General features: G+C 46.7%; 1 protein-coding gene across 1 annotated transcript in view; it reads left to right on the top strand.

The window, feature by feature from the left end:
* The window catches only part of LOC123761007 (uncharacterized), a 304,005-nt gene that overhangs the window by 26,766 nt on the left and 264,910 nt on the right, over positions 1–12,329 (top strand). The gene's annotated exons all lie outside the window — the stretch shown is intronic.

Genomic DNA, 12,329 nt, shown 5'->3' with positions numbered 1-12,329 from the left:
CCTATTTACTGCTAGGTAACAGGGGCATTCAGGGTGAAAGAAACTTTGCCCATTTGTTTCTGCCTCGTGCGGGAATCGAACCCGCGCCACAGAATTACGAATCCTGAGCGCTATCCACCAGGCTACGAGGCCCTGGTGTCTGTGTGTGTGTGTGTGTGTGTGTGTGTGTGTGTGTGTGTGTGTGTGTGTGTCTGTGTGTGTGTGTGTGTGTGTGTGTGTGTGTGTGTGTGTGTGTGTGTGTGTGTGTGTGTGTGTGTGTGTGTGTGTGTGTGTGTGTGTGTGTGTGTGTGTGTGTGTGTGTGTGTGTGTGTGTGTGTGTGTGTGTATGTGTGTGTGTGTATGTGTGTGTGTGTGTGTGTGTGTGTACTCACCTATTTGTACTTGAGGGGGTTGAGCTTTGGCTCTTTGGTCCCGCCTCTCAACTGTCAATCAACTGGTGTACAGATTCCTGAGCCTACTGGGCTCTATCATATCTACATTTAAAACTGTGTATGGAGTCAGCCTCCACCACATCACTGCCTAGTGCATTCCATCCGTTAACTACTCTGACACTGAAAAAGTTCCTTCTAACGTCTCTGTGGCTCATGTGGGTACTCAGTTTCCACCTGTATCCCCTTGTTCGCGTCCCACCAGTGTTGAATAGTTTATCCTTGTTTACCCGGTCGATTCCTCTGAGGATTTTGTAGGTTGTGATCATGTCTCCCCTTACTCTTCTGTCTTCCAGTGTCGTAAGGTGCATTTCCCGCAGCCTTTCCTCGTAACTCATGCCTCTTAGTTCTGGGACTAGTCTAGTGGCATACCTTTGGACTTTTTCCAGCTTCGTCTTGTGCTTGACAAGGTACGGGCTCCATGCTGGGGCCGCATACTAAAGGATTGGTCTTACATATGTGGTGTACAAGATTCTGAATGATTCCTTACACAGGCTCCTGAACGCTGTTCTGATGTTTGCCAGCCTCGCATATGCCGCAGACGTTATTCTTTTTATGTGGGCTTCAGGAGACAGGTTTGGTGTGATATCAACTCCTAGATCTTTCTCTCTGTTCGTTTCATTAAGTACTTCATCTCCTATTCTGTATCCTGTGTTTGGCCTCCTATTTCCACCACCTAGTTTCATTACTTTGCATTTCCTCGGGTTGAACTTCAACAGCCATTTGTTGGACCATTCACTCAGTCTGGCTAGGTCATCTTGTAGCCTCCTACTATCGTCCTCAGTTTCAATCCTCCTCATAATTTTTGCATCATCGGCAAACATTGAGAGAAACGATTCTATACCCTCTGGAAGATCATTTACATATATCAGAAACAGTATAGGTCCAAGGACTGGCCCCTGCGGTACTCCACTCGTAACGTCTCGCCAATCTGAGACCTCACCCCTCACACTGACTCGTTGTCTCCTGTTACTTTGGTACTCCTGTATCCAACGGAGTACCTTCCCTTTCACTCCAGCCTGCATCTCCAGTTTTTTCACTAGCCTCTTGTGTGGCACTGTGTCAAAGGCTTTCTGACAATCCAAAAATATGCAGTCTGCCCACCCTTCTCTTTCTTGCCTTATTTTTGTTGCCTGGTCGTAGAATTCAAGTAACCCTGTGAGGCAGGACCTGCCATCCCTGAATCCATGTTGATGCTGTGTTACAAAGTTCTTTCGCTCCAGGTGCTCCACTAGCTTTCTTCGCACAATCTTCTCCATCATCTTGCATGGTATGCAGGTTAGGGACACTGGTCTGTAATTCAGTGCCTCCTGTCTATCCCCTTTCTTGTATATCGGGACTACGTTAGCTGCTTTCCAAATTTCTGGCAGTTCCCCTGTTGCCAGTGATTTGTTATACACCATGGAGAGCGGGAGGCACAGTTCTTCTGCTCCTTCCTTTAGTATCCAAGGGGAGAATCCATCTGGGCCTATAGCCTTTGCCTAATATTTAGGTCTCGCAACTGTGTGTGTGTGTGCCTGTGTCTGTGTGTGTGTGTGTGTGTATGTGTGTGCGTGTGTGTGTGTGTGTGTGTGTGTGTGTACTCACCTAGTTGTACTCACCTAGTTGTGTTTGCGGGGGTTGAGCTCTGGCTCTTTGGTCCCGCCTCTCAACCGTCAATCAACAGGTGTACAGATTCCTGAGCCTATCGGGCTCTGTCATATCTACACTTGAAACTGTGTATGGAGTCAGCCTCCACCACATCACCCCCTAATGCATTCCATTTGTCAACCACTCTGACACTAAAAAAGTTCTTTCTAATATCTCTGTGGCTCATTTGGGCACTCAGTTTCCACCTGTGTCCCCTTGTGCGTGTTCCCCTTGTGTTAAATAGACTGTCTTTATCTACCCTATCAATTCCCTTCAGAATCTTGAATGTGGTGATCATGTCCCCCCTAACTCTTCTGTCTTCCAGCGAAGTGAGGTTTAATTCCCGTAGTCTCTCCTCGTAGCTCATACCTCTCAGCTCGGGTACTAGTCTGGTGGCAAACCTTTGAACCTTTTCCAGTTTAGTCTTATCCTTGACTAGATATGGACTCCATGCTGGGGCTGCATACTCCAGGATTGGCCTGACATATGTGGTATACAAAGTTCTGAATGATTCTTTACACAAGTTTCTGAATGCCGTTCGTATGTTGGCCAGCCTGGCATATGCCGCTGATGTTATCCGCTTGATATGTGCTGCAGGAGACAGGTCTGGCGTGATATCAACCCCCAAGTCTTTTTCCTTCTCTGACTCCTGAAGAATTTCCTCTCCCAGATGAGACCTTGTATCTGGCCTCCTGCTCCCTACACCTATCTTCATTACATTACATTTGGTTGGGTTAAACTCTAACAACCATTTGTTCGACCATTCCTTCAGCTTGTCTAGGTCTTCTTGAAGCCTCAAACAGTCCTCTTCTGTTTTAATCCTTCTCATAATTTTAGCATCGTCCGCAAACATTGAGAGAAATGAATCGATACCCTCCGGGAGATCATTTACATATATCAGAAACAAGATAGGACCGAGTACAGAGCCCTGTGGGACTCCACTGGTGACTTCACGCCAATCGGAGGTCTCACCCCTCACCGTAACTCTCTGCTTCCTATTGCTTAGATACTCCCTTATCCACTGGAGCACCTTACCAGCTACACCTGCCTGTCTCTCCAGCTTATGTATCAGCCTCTTATGCGGTACTGTGTCAAAGGCTTTCCGACAATCCAAGAAAATGCAGTCCGCCCAGCCCTCTCTTTCTTGCTTAATCTGTGTCACCTGATCGTAGAATTCTATCAAGCCTGTAAGGCAAGATTTACCCTCCCTGAACCCATGTTGGCGATTTGTCACGAAGTCCCTTCTCTCCAGATGTGTTACCAGGTTTTTTCTCACGATCTTCTCCATCACCTTGCATGGTATACAAGTCAAGGACAGCCTGCGCGCTATCCACCAGGCTACGAGACCCCTGTGTGTGTGTGTACTCACCTATATGTACTCACCTATATGTGCTTGCAGGATCGAGCATTGACTCTTGGATCCCGCCTTTCTAGCTATCGGTTGTTTACAGCAATGACTCCTGTCCCATTTCCCTATCATACCTAGTTTTAAAAGTATGAATAGTATTTGCTTCCACAACCTGTTCCCCAAGTGCATTCCATTTTTCTACTACTCTCACGCTAAAAGAAAACTTCCTAACATCTCTGTGACTCATCTGAGTTTCCAGTTTCCACCCATGTCCCCTCGTTCTGTTATTATTACGTGTGAACATTTCATCTATTTCCACTTTGTCAATTCCCCTGAGTATTTTATATGTCCCTATCATATCTCCTCTCTCCCTTCTTTTCTCTAGTGTCGTAAGGTTCAGTTCCTTCAGCCGCTCTTCATATCCCATCCCTCGTAACTCTGGGACAAGCCTCGTCGCAAACCTCTGAACCTTCTCCAGTTTCTTTATGTGTTTCTTCAGGTGGGGGCTCCATGATGGCGCGGCATACTCTAAGACGGGTCTCATGTAGGCAGTGTAAAGCGCCCTAAAAGCTTCCTCATTTAGGTTTCTGAATGAAGTTCTAATTTTCGCCAGTGTAGAGTACGCTGCTGTCGTTATCCTATTTATATGTGCCTCAGGAGTTAGATTAGGTGTCACATCCACTCCCAGGTCTCTTTCTCGAATCGTTACAGGTAGGCTGTTCCCCTTCATTGTGTACTGTCCCTTTGGTCTCCTGTCACCTGATCCCATTTCCATAACTTTACATTTACTGGTGTTAAACTCCAGTAGCCATTTCCCTGACCATCTCTGCAGCCTGTTTAAGTCCTCTTGGAGGATCCTACAATCCTCGTCTGTCACAACTCTTCTCATTAATTTTGCGTCATCTGCAAACATTGACATGTATGATTCCACTCCTGTAAACATATCATTTACGTAAATTAGAAAGAGGATTGGTCCCAGCACCGATCCTTGAGGTACTCCACTTGTTACTGTTCGCCAGTCCGACTTTTCGCCCCTTACCATTACCCTCTGGCTCCTTCCTGTTAGGTAGTTCTTCACCCATACTAGGGCCTTTCCGCTTACTCCTGCCTGCCTCTCAAGTTTGTATAGCAGTCTCATGTGCGGTACCGTATCAAAGGCCTTTTGGCAGTCAAGAAATATGCAGTCTGCCCAGCCTTCTCTGTCCTGCCTTATCCTTGTTACTTTATCATAGAATTCTAAAAGGTTTGTTAGGCATGATTTCCCTGTCCAGAACCCATGTTGGTGCTTGTTTACAAACCCAATGCTCTCCAGGTGCTCAACAAGTCTTAGCCTAATTATTCTTTCAAGTATTTTGCAGGGGATGCTTGTCAGTGATACGGGTCTGTAGTTAAGTGCCTCCTCCCTATCACCTTTTTTGAAAATCGGTACGACATTTGCCTCCTTCCAGCAACTGGGCAATTCTCCCGACATAAGTGACTCATTAAAGATCATTGCCAGAGGCACGCTGAGAGCCTGCGCTGCCTCTTTAAGTATCCACGGTGATACTTTGTCTGGTCCAACAGCTTTATTTGCATCCAGTGTTGTCAACTGTTTCATTACATCCTCTGCTGTCACCTCTATATCTGATAGTCTTTCATCTTGGGTAATCTCTTCTAACAATGGGAGCTGCTCAGGCTCGGTTGTGAACACTCCATGGAATTTTGCATTCAGTACCTCGCAGATTTCCTTGTCGCTTTCTGTATATGCCCCTTCTGTTTTCCTCAGTCTTGTCACTTGGTCATTTACCGACATCTTCCTTCTTATATGGCTATGTAGTAATTTTGGTTGCTTTTTTGCTTTGACTGCAATATCATTCTCATAATTTCTTTCCGACACTCGTCTTATGTTAATGTAATCATTCCTAGCTCTGTTACATCTAATCCTGTTGTCCTCTGTCCTTTGTCTTCTGTACTTCCTCCACTCCCTCCTGCTTCTCACCTTTGCTTCCTGACACCGTCTATTAAACCATGGGTTATTATATTCCCTCCTGCTTTTTTCCTTTATTGTTGGAATAAATCTATCTTCAGCCTCCTTGCATTTCAATATGACTTGGTTCATCATACCTTGCACTGTTTTTCCTCTAAGTTCTTCCTCCCACTGCACTTCTCCTAGGTAGTCCCTTATCCTTCTGTAGTCCCCTTTTCTGTAATCAAGTCTCCTTTCCCGGACCTCTTGTCCTTTGGTCACAATTTTAAGCTCCATCATGTAGTCAAAGACTAGGACACAATGGTCACTAGCTCCTAGTGGTATTTCATGTTCCAACTCCTCGATGTCTTCTACATTCTGAGTGATAATGAGATCTAATAGGCTGGGCGTATCCCCTCCTCTTTCCCTAGTATCTTCTTTCACATGCTGTGTTAGGAAATTCCTGTCAATAACGTCTACCAGCTTCGCTCCCCAGGTCTCCTCCCCGCCATGGGGATCCCTCGTTTCCCAATCTATCTCTCCGTGATTTAGGTCCCCCATGACCAGCAGCTTCGCTCTCATTCTATGCGCTAAAGTTGCTGCCCTCTGCAGTTCATCCATACATGTCTTGTTGCTGTCCTCGTACTCCTGCCTGGGCCTTCTACTGTTTGGTGGGGGATTGTAGAGTATCAAGATTACAATCTTCTTCCCATCCACTGTCAGAGTTCCATGTATGAAGCTTGTGCTTTCATTGGTACCCGGATTTTCCAGCTCATCAAACTTCCATTTCCGCTTTATTAGTAGTGCCACTCCTCCTCCCTGTCTCTGTGTCCTTTCTTTTCTTATCACCTGGTACCCCTCTGGAAAGATTGCATCCGAGATCATGCCATTTATTTTAGTTTCCACTATTGCCACTATGTCTGGGTCTGCCTCACTAACTCTTTCTTTTATCTCTTCTTCTTTATTGGCTACCCCATCAGCATTGGTGTACCAAACCTTGAGACTCTTCTTGGAAACTCGGGTGTCAGAGTTCCCCCTTTCACCAGGGGTCTGGGGGGAACTGGGGGGTGTCTGGGGGGCAAGTGGGGGCTGTGGGGGTGAGTGGGGGGGTGCTAGGGGGGTGCCTGGGAGTGCCTGGTAGGCGAATGGGGTCTGGGCATCTAGGGGGGTAGGAAGGGCATAATGGGTCTGAAAGTTAGGGGTCTGAATAGCATAGGGGGGTTGAGAAATAGAGTGAGACTGAGAGTCAGATAGAGGTTGAGAGGTTGGGGGGGGAGAGGGATACTGAGGGCGGAGAGCTGAGATGAGAATGGAGCATGGGTGCTGGGAGTGGAAGAGAGGGTATATTAGTTAGGGGGGAATCGGGGGTAGGTGGGGGTTTTGGGGTAGAAGAGGGGAAGAGGGAGATGGGGGAAGGTGTTAGGGGGTCACAAGGTGAGGGGGTTAAATGTGGGCTGGAGGTGCATAGGAGGGGTGAGGGTTGGGTGGGGTTTGGGGGTGAGTGGAAGAGGGGTGCAGTGGAAGCTGGGATGGAGTAGATGGAATTGAAGTCAATGGGGTAGAAGGGGCAGGGGAGTAGGAAGGGGTATTTGGGGAGGGGGGATGGGAAGGTGGGTTTGGGGAGGGCATGGCTTGACCCACTGGGGTCGCTGACAAGTGTGATGTAGCAGGGGCAGGGGAATCGTTGGGGAGGTGCAAATGTGGAAGGGACAGGGGGGTTTTGGGAGGCAGAGGCAGGGGGGATGTATAGGAGGGCTGAGTTGGGGAGGATGCGACCTGGGAGGTGACCTGGGAGGTGGCCTGGGAGGTGACCTGGGATGTGACCTGGGAGGTGAGACTACCTGAGAGGCTATTTCGGTGTCGTTGTTGCCATCTATTCTTGTGGGCTATTTGCTCATCTTTCGTCATAAACCTCTCTATAAACACATTGTAATGGGTTTCACTTCCTCTGAGTAAATGCTTGGTCCTCATTATGTACTCCACAGCCTCCTCATTGGAGAATTGCACCAGAACAGGTCTATTCTTGGTATAATTGTAAGGTCCAACCCTGCGGCTGATATCCACCTCATGTTCTGCCATTCCTGCTCCAATACACCTCAATATCTCGTGCAATTCGTATTTTTCTGTTTTTATTCTTTCTTGTCTTGTTGGTGCCCCAGATTCGAATAATCCATGTATTTTAATAGACCGTCTCCTCAGTAATTCATTGTGATGCTGGTAGCCTGTCCCCTGGGGATTCCCCATCCCAACCACAGTCACTAACCCATCCCCCACTAATCCTCTGTCCTTAGCCATGCTGCTAATCCTTCCTAATTCGTTTGTGATACGAGCACATTCCCTCTCCCAGTCCTCTCTTCCCTTCCTAATCTCTTCCTGAACATAGAGCATAAGTTCTTGTTTCTGCCTCTCTACCGCATCCTGTATTTGCTGAAATACCTCACTTTTAATCCCCTGGATTAGATCCTCCAACCAATCACTCCTTCTCTCTACAAATTTCCCTATTAATTTGTCTATAAATCTGTCCTCCTCCTCATCCCTGCTGGTGATTGACCTTGAACCCCTTCTAGTCATTGCAGTAACAATCTAGCCAAAAAGGCGCTCCTCAATACCTTGCACAATCTGCTAACACAATAGGTGAGTGAATCTCCAATCGTCGTCCCACGTGGTGGTAGAAGGGTTGCTGCCGGGGGTGAGGTCACGCGGTCAGAGGTCGGTGAGGTCTGCTTCCACACTGCACACTGCCACAGTACTTCCTCAACTATTTTGAATTACGCTAATTAAACTGTTTTTCTTCACTACCTTATGGCTCTGGTCAAAACCCAAGGTTTTTTCATTCACTTGTACACACTTTTTCACTTCGAGGTTGCCTGATTACCCCTCCCACTCCACTAGTGAACCAGGAGCTCCCAACCCCACGTCCACCCAACACGATGGTCACAAGACAAGTGTGTGTGTGTGTGTGTGTGTGTGTGTGTGTGTGTGTGTGTGTGTGTGTGTGTGTGTGTGTGTGTGTGTGTGTGTGTGTGTGTGTGTGTGTGTGTACTTACCTAATTGTGCTTGCAGGGGTAGAGTTCTGGCTCTTTGGTCGACGTACAGTGTGTGTGTGTGTGTGTACTCACCTAACTGTACTCACCTAATTGTGCTTGCGGGGGTTGAGCTCTGGCTCTTTGGTCCCGCCTCTCAACCGTCAATCAACTGGTGTACAGATTCCTGAGCCTATTGGGCTCTATCATATCTACATTTGAAGCTGTGTATGGAGTCAGCCTCCACCACATCACTTCCTAATGCATTCCATTTACTAACTACTCTGACACTGAAAAAGTTCTTTCTAACGTCTCTGTGGCTCATTTGGGTACTCAGCTTCCACCTGTGTCCCCTTGTTCGCGTCCCACCAGTGTTGAATAGCTCATCCTTGTTTACCCGGTCGATTCCCCTGAGGATTTTGTAGGTTGTGATCATGTCCCCCCTTACTCTTCTGTCTTCCAGTGTCGTAAGGTGCATTTCCCGCAGCCTTTCCTCGTAACTCATGCCTCTTAGTTCTGGGACTAGTCTAGTAGCATACCTTTGGACTTTTTCCAGCTTCGTCTTGTGCTTGACAAGGTACGGGCTCCATGCTGGGGCCGCATACTCCAGGATTGGTCTTACATATGTGGTGTACAAGATTCTGAATGATTCCTTACACAGGTTCCTGAACGCCGTTCTGATGTTAGCCAGCCTCGCATATGCCGCAGACGTTATTCTCTTTATGTGGGCTTCAGGAGACAGGTTTGGTGTGATATCAACTCCTTGATCTTTCTCTCTGTCTGTTTCATTAAGTACTTCATCTCCTATTCTGTATCCTGTGCCTGGCCTCCTGTTTCCACTGCCTAGTTTCATTACTTTGCATTTACTCGGGTTGAACTTCAACAGCCATTTGTTGGACCATTCACTCAGTCTATCCAGATCATCTTGTAGCCTCCTACTATCATCCTCTGTTTCAATCCTCCTCAAAATTTTTGCATCGTCGGCAAACATTGAGAGGAACGAATCTATACCCTCTGGGAGATCATTTACATATACCAGAAACAGTATAGGTCCAAGGACTGACCCCTGCGGGACTCCACTTGTGACGTCTCGCCAATCTGAGACCTCACCCCTCACACAGACTCGTTGTCTCCTGTTGCTTAGGTACTCCTCTATCCACCGGAGTACCTTCCCTCTCACTCCAGCCTGCATCTCCAACTTTCGCACTAGCCTCTTGTGTGGCACTGTATCAAAGGCTTTCTGACAATCCAAAAATATGCAGTCTGCCCACCCTTCTCTTTCTGTGTGTGTGTGTGTGTGTGTGTGTGTGTGTGTGTGTGTATGTGTGTGTGTGTGTGTGTGTGTGTGTGTGTGTGTGTGTGTGTGTGTGTGTGTGTGTATATGTGTGTGTGTGTGTGTACTCACCTATATGTACTCACCTATATGTGCTTGCAGGATCGAGCATTGACTCTTGGATCCCGCCTTTCTAGCTATCGGTTGTTTACAGCAATGACTCCTGTCCCATTTCCCTATCATACCTAGTTTTAAAAGTATGAATAGTATTTGCTTCCACAACCTGTTCCCCAAGTGCATTCCATTTTTCTACTACTCTCACGCTAAAAGAAAACTTCCTAACATCTCTGTGACTCATCTGAGTTTCCAGTTTCCACCCATGTCCCCTCGTTCTGTTATTATTACGTGTGAACATTTGATCTATTTCCACTTTGTCAATTCCCCTGAGTATTTTATATGTCCCTATCATATCTCCTCTCTCCCTTCTTTTCTCTAGTGTCGTAAGGTTCAGTTCCTTCAGCCGCTCTTCATATCCCATCCCTCGTAGCTCTGGGACAAGCCTCGTCGCAAACCTCTGAACCTTCTCCAGTTTCTTTATGTGTTTCTTCAGGTGGGGGCTCCATGATGGCGTGGCATACTCTAAGACGGGTCTCACGTAGGCAGTGTAAAGCGCCCTAAAAGCTTCCTCATTTAGGTTTCTGAATGAAGTTCTAATTTTCGCCAGTGTAGAGTACGCTGCTGTCGTTATCCTATTTATATGTGCCTCAGGAGTTAGATTAGGTGTCACATCCACTCCCAGGTCTCTTTCTCGAATCGTTACAGGTAGGCTGTTCCCCTTCATTGTGTACTGTCCCTTTGGTCTCCTGTCACCTGATCCCATTTCCATAACTTTACATTTACTGGTGTTAAACTCCAGTAGCCATTTCTCTGACCATCTCTGCAGCCTGTTTAAGTCCTCTTGGAGGATCCTACAATCCTCGTCTGTCACAACTCTTCTCATTAATTTTGCGTCATCTGCAAACATCGACATGTATGATTCCACTCCTGTAAACATATCATTTACGTAAATTAGAAAGAGGATTGGTCCCAGCACCGATCCTTGAGGTACTCCACTTGTTACTGTTCGCCAGTCCGACTTTTCGCCCCTTACCATTACCCTCTGGCTCCTTCCTGTTAGGTAGTTCTTCACCCATACTAGGGCCTTTCCGCTTACTCCTGCCTGCCTCTCAAGTTTGTATAGCAGTCTCATGTGCGGTACCGTATCAAAGGCCTTTTGGCAGTCAAGAAATATGCAGTCTGCCCAGCCTTCTCTGTCCTGCCTTATCCTTGTTACTTTATCATAGAATTCTAAAAGGTTTGTTAGGCATGATTTCCCTGTCCAGAACCCATGTTGGTGCTTGTTTACAAACCCAATGCTCTCCAGGTGCTCAACAAGTCTTAGCCTAATTATTCTTTCAAGTATTTTGCAGGGGATGCTTGTCAGTGATACGGGTCTGTAGTTAAGTGCCTCCTCCCTATCACCTTTTTTGAAAATCGGTACGACATTTGCCTCCTTCCAGCAACTGGGCAATTCTCCCGACATAAGTGACTCATTAAAGATCATTGCCAGAGGCACGCTGAGAGCCTGCGCTGCCTCTTTAAGTATCCACGGTGATACTTTGTCTGGTCCAACAGCTTTATTTGCATCCAGTGTTGTCAACTGTTTCATTACATCCTCTGCTGTCACCTCTATATCTGATAGTCTTTCATCTTGGGTAATCTCTTCTAACAATGGGAGCTGCTCAGGCTCGGTAGTGAACACTCCATGGAATTTTGCATTCAGTACCTCGCAGATTTCCTTGTCGCTTTCTGTATATGCCCCTTCTGTTTTCCTCAGTCTTGTCACTTGGTCATTTACCGACATCTTCCTTCTTATATGGCTATGTAGTAATTTTGGTTGCTTTTTCGCTTTGACTGCAATATCGTTCTCATAATTTCTTTCCGACACTCGTCTTATGTTAATGTAATCATTCCTAGCTCTGTTACATCTAATCCTGTTGTCCTCTGTCCTTTGTCTTCTGTACTTCCTCCACTCCCTCCTGCTTCTCACCTTTGCTTCCTGACACTGTCTATTAAACCATGGGTTATTATATTCCCTCCTGCTTTTTTCCTTTATTGTTGGAATAAATCTATCTTCAGCCTCCTTGTATTTCAATATGACTTGGTTCATCATACCTTGCACTGTTTTTCCTCTAAGTTCTTCCTCCCACTGCACTTCTCCCAGGTAGTCCCTTATCCTTCTGTAGTCCCCTTTTCTGTAATCAAGTCTCCTTTCCCGGACCTCTTGTCCTTTGGTCACAATTTTAAGCTCCATCATGTAGTCAAAGACTAGGACACAATGGTCACTAGCTCCTAGTGGTATTTCATGTTCCAACTGCTCGATGTCTTCTACATTCTGAGTGATAATGAGATCTAATAGGCTGGGCGTATCCCCTCCTCTTTCCCTAGTATCTTCTTTCACATGCTGTGTTAGGAAATTCCTGTCAATAACGTCTACCAGCTTCGTTGTGTGTGTGTGTGTGTGTGTGTGTGTGTGTGTGTGTGTGTGTGTGTGTACTTACCTAATTGTGCTTGCGGGGGTAGAGTTCTGGCTCTTTGGTCGACGTACAGTGTGTGTGTGTGTGTGTGTGTGTGTGTGTGTGTG

The sequence above is a fragment of the Procambarus clarkii genome, chromosome 41 (assembly GCF_040958095.1).
Source record: "Procambarus clarkii isolate CNS0578487 chromosome 41, FALCON_Pclarkii_2.0, whole genome shotgun sequence".
Taxonomy (NCBI): domain Eukaryota; kingdom Metazoa; phylum Arthropoda; class Malacostraca; order Decapoda; family Cambaridae; genus Procambarus; species Procambarus clarkii.
The sequence above is the reverse complement of the archived record's forward strand: the minus strand, read 5'-3'. Positions and strand labels throughout refer to the sequence as shown.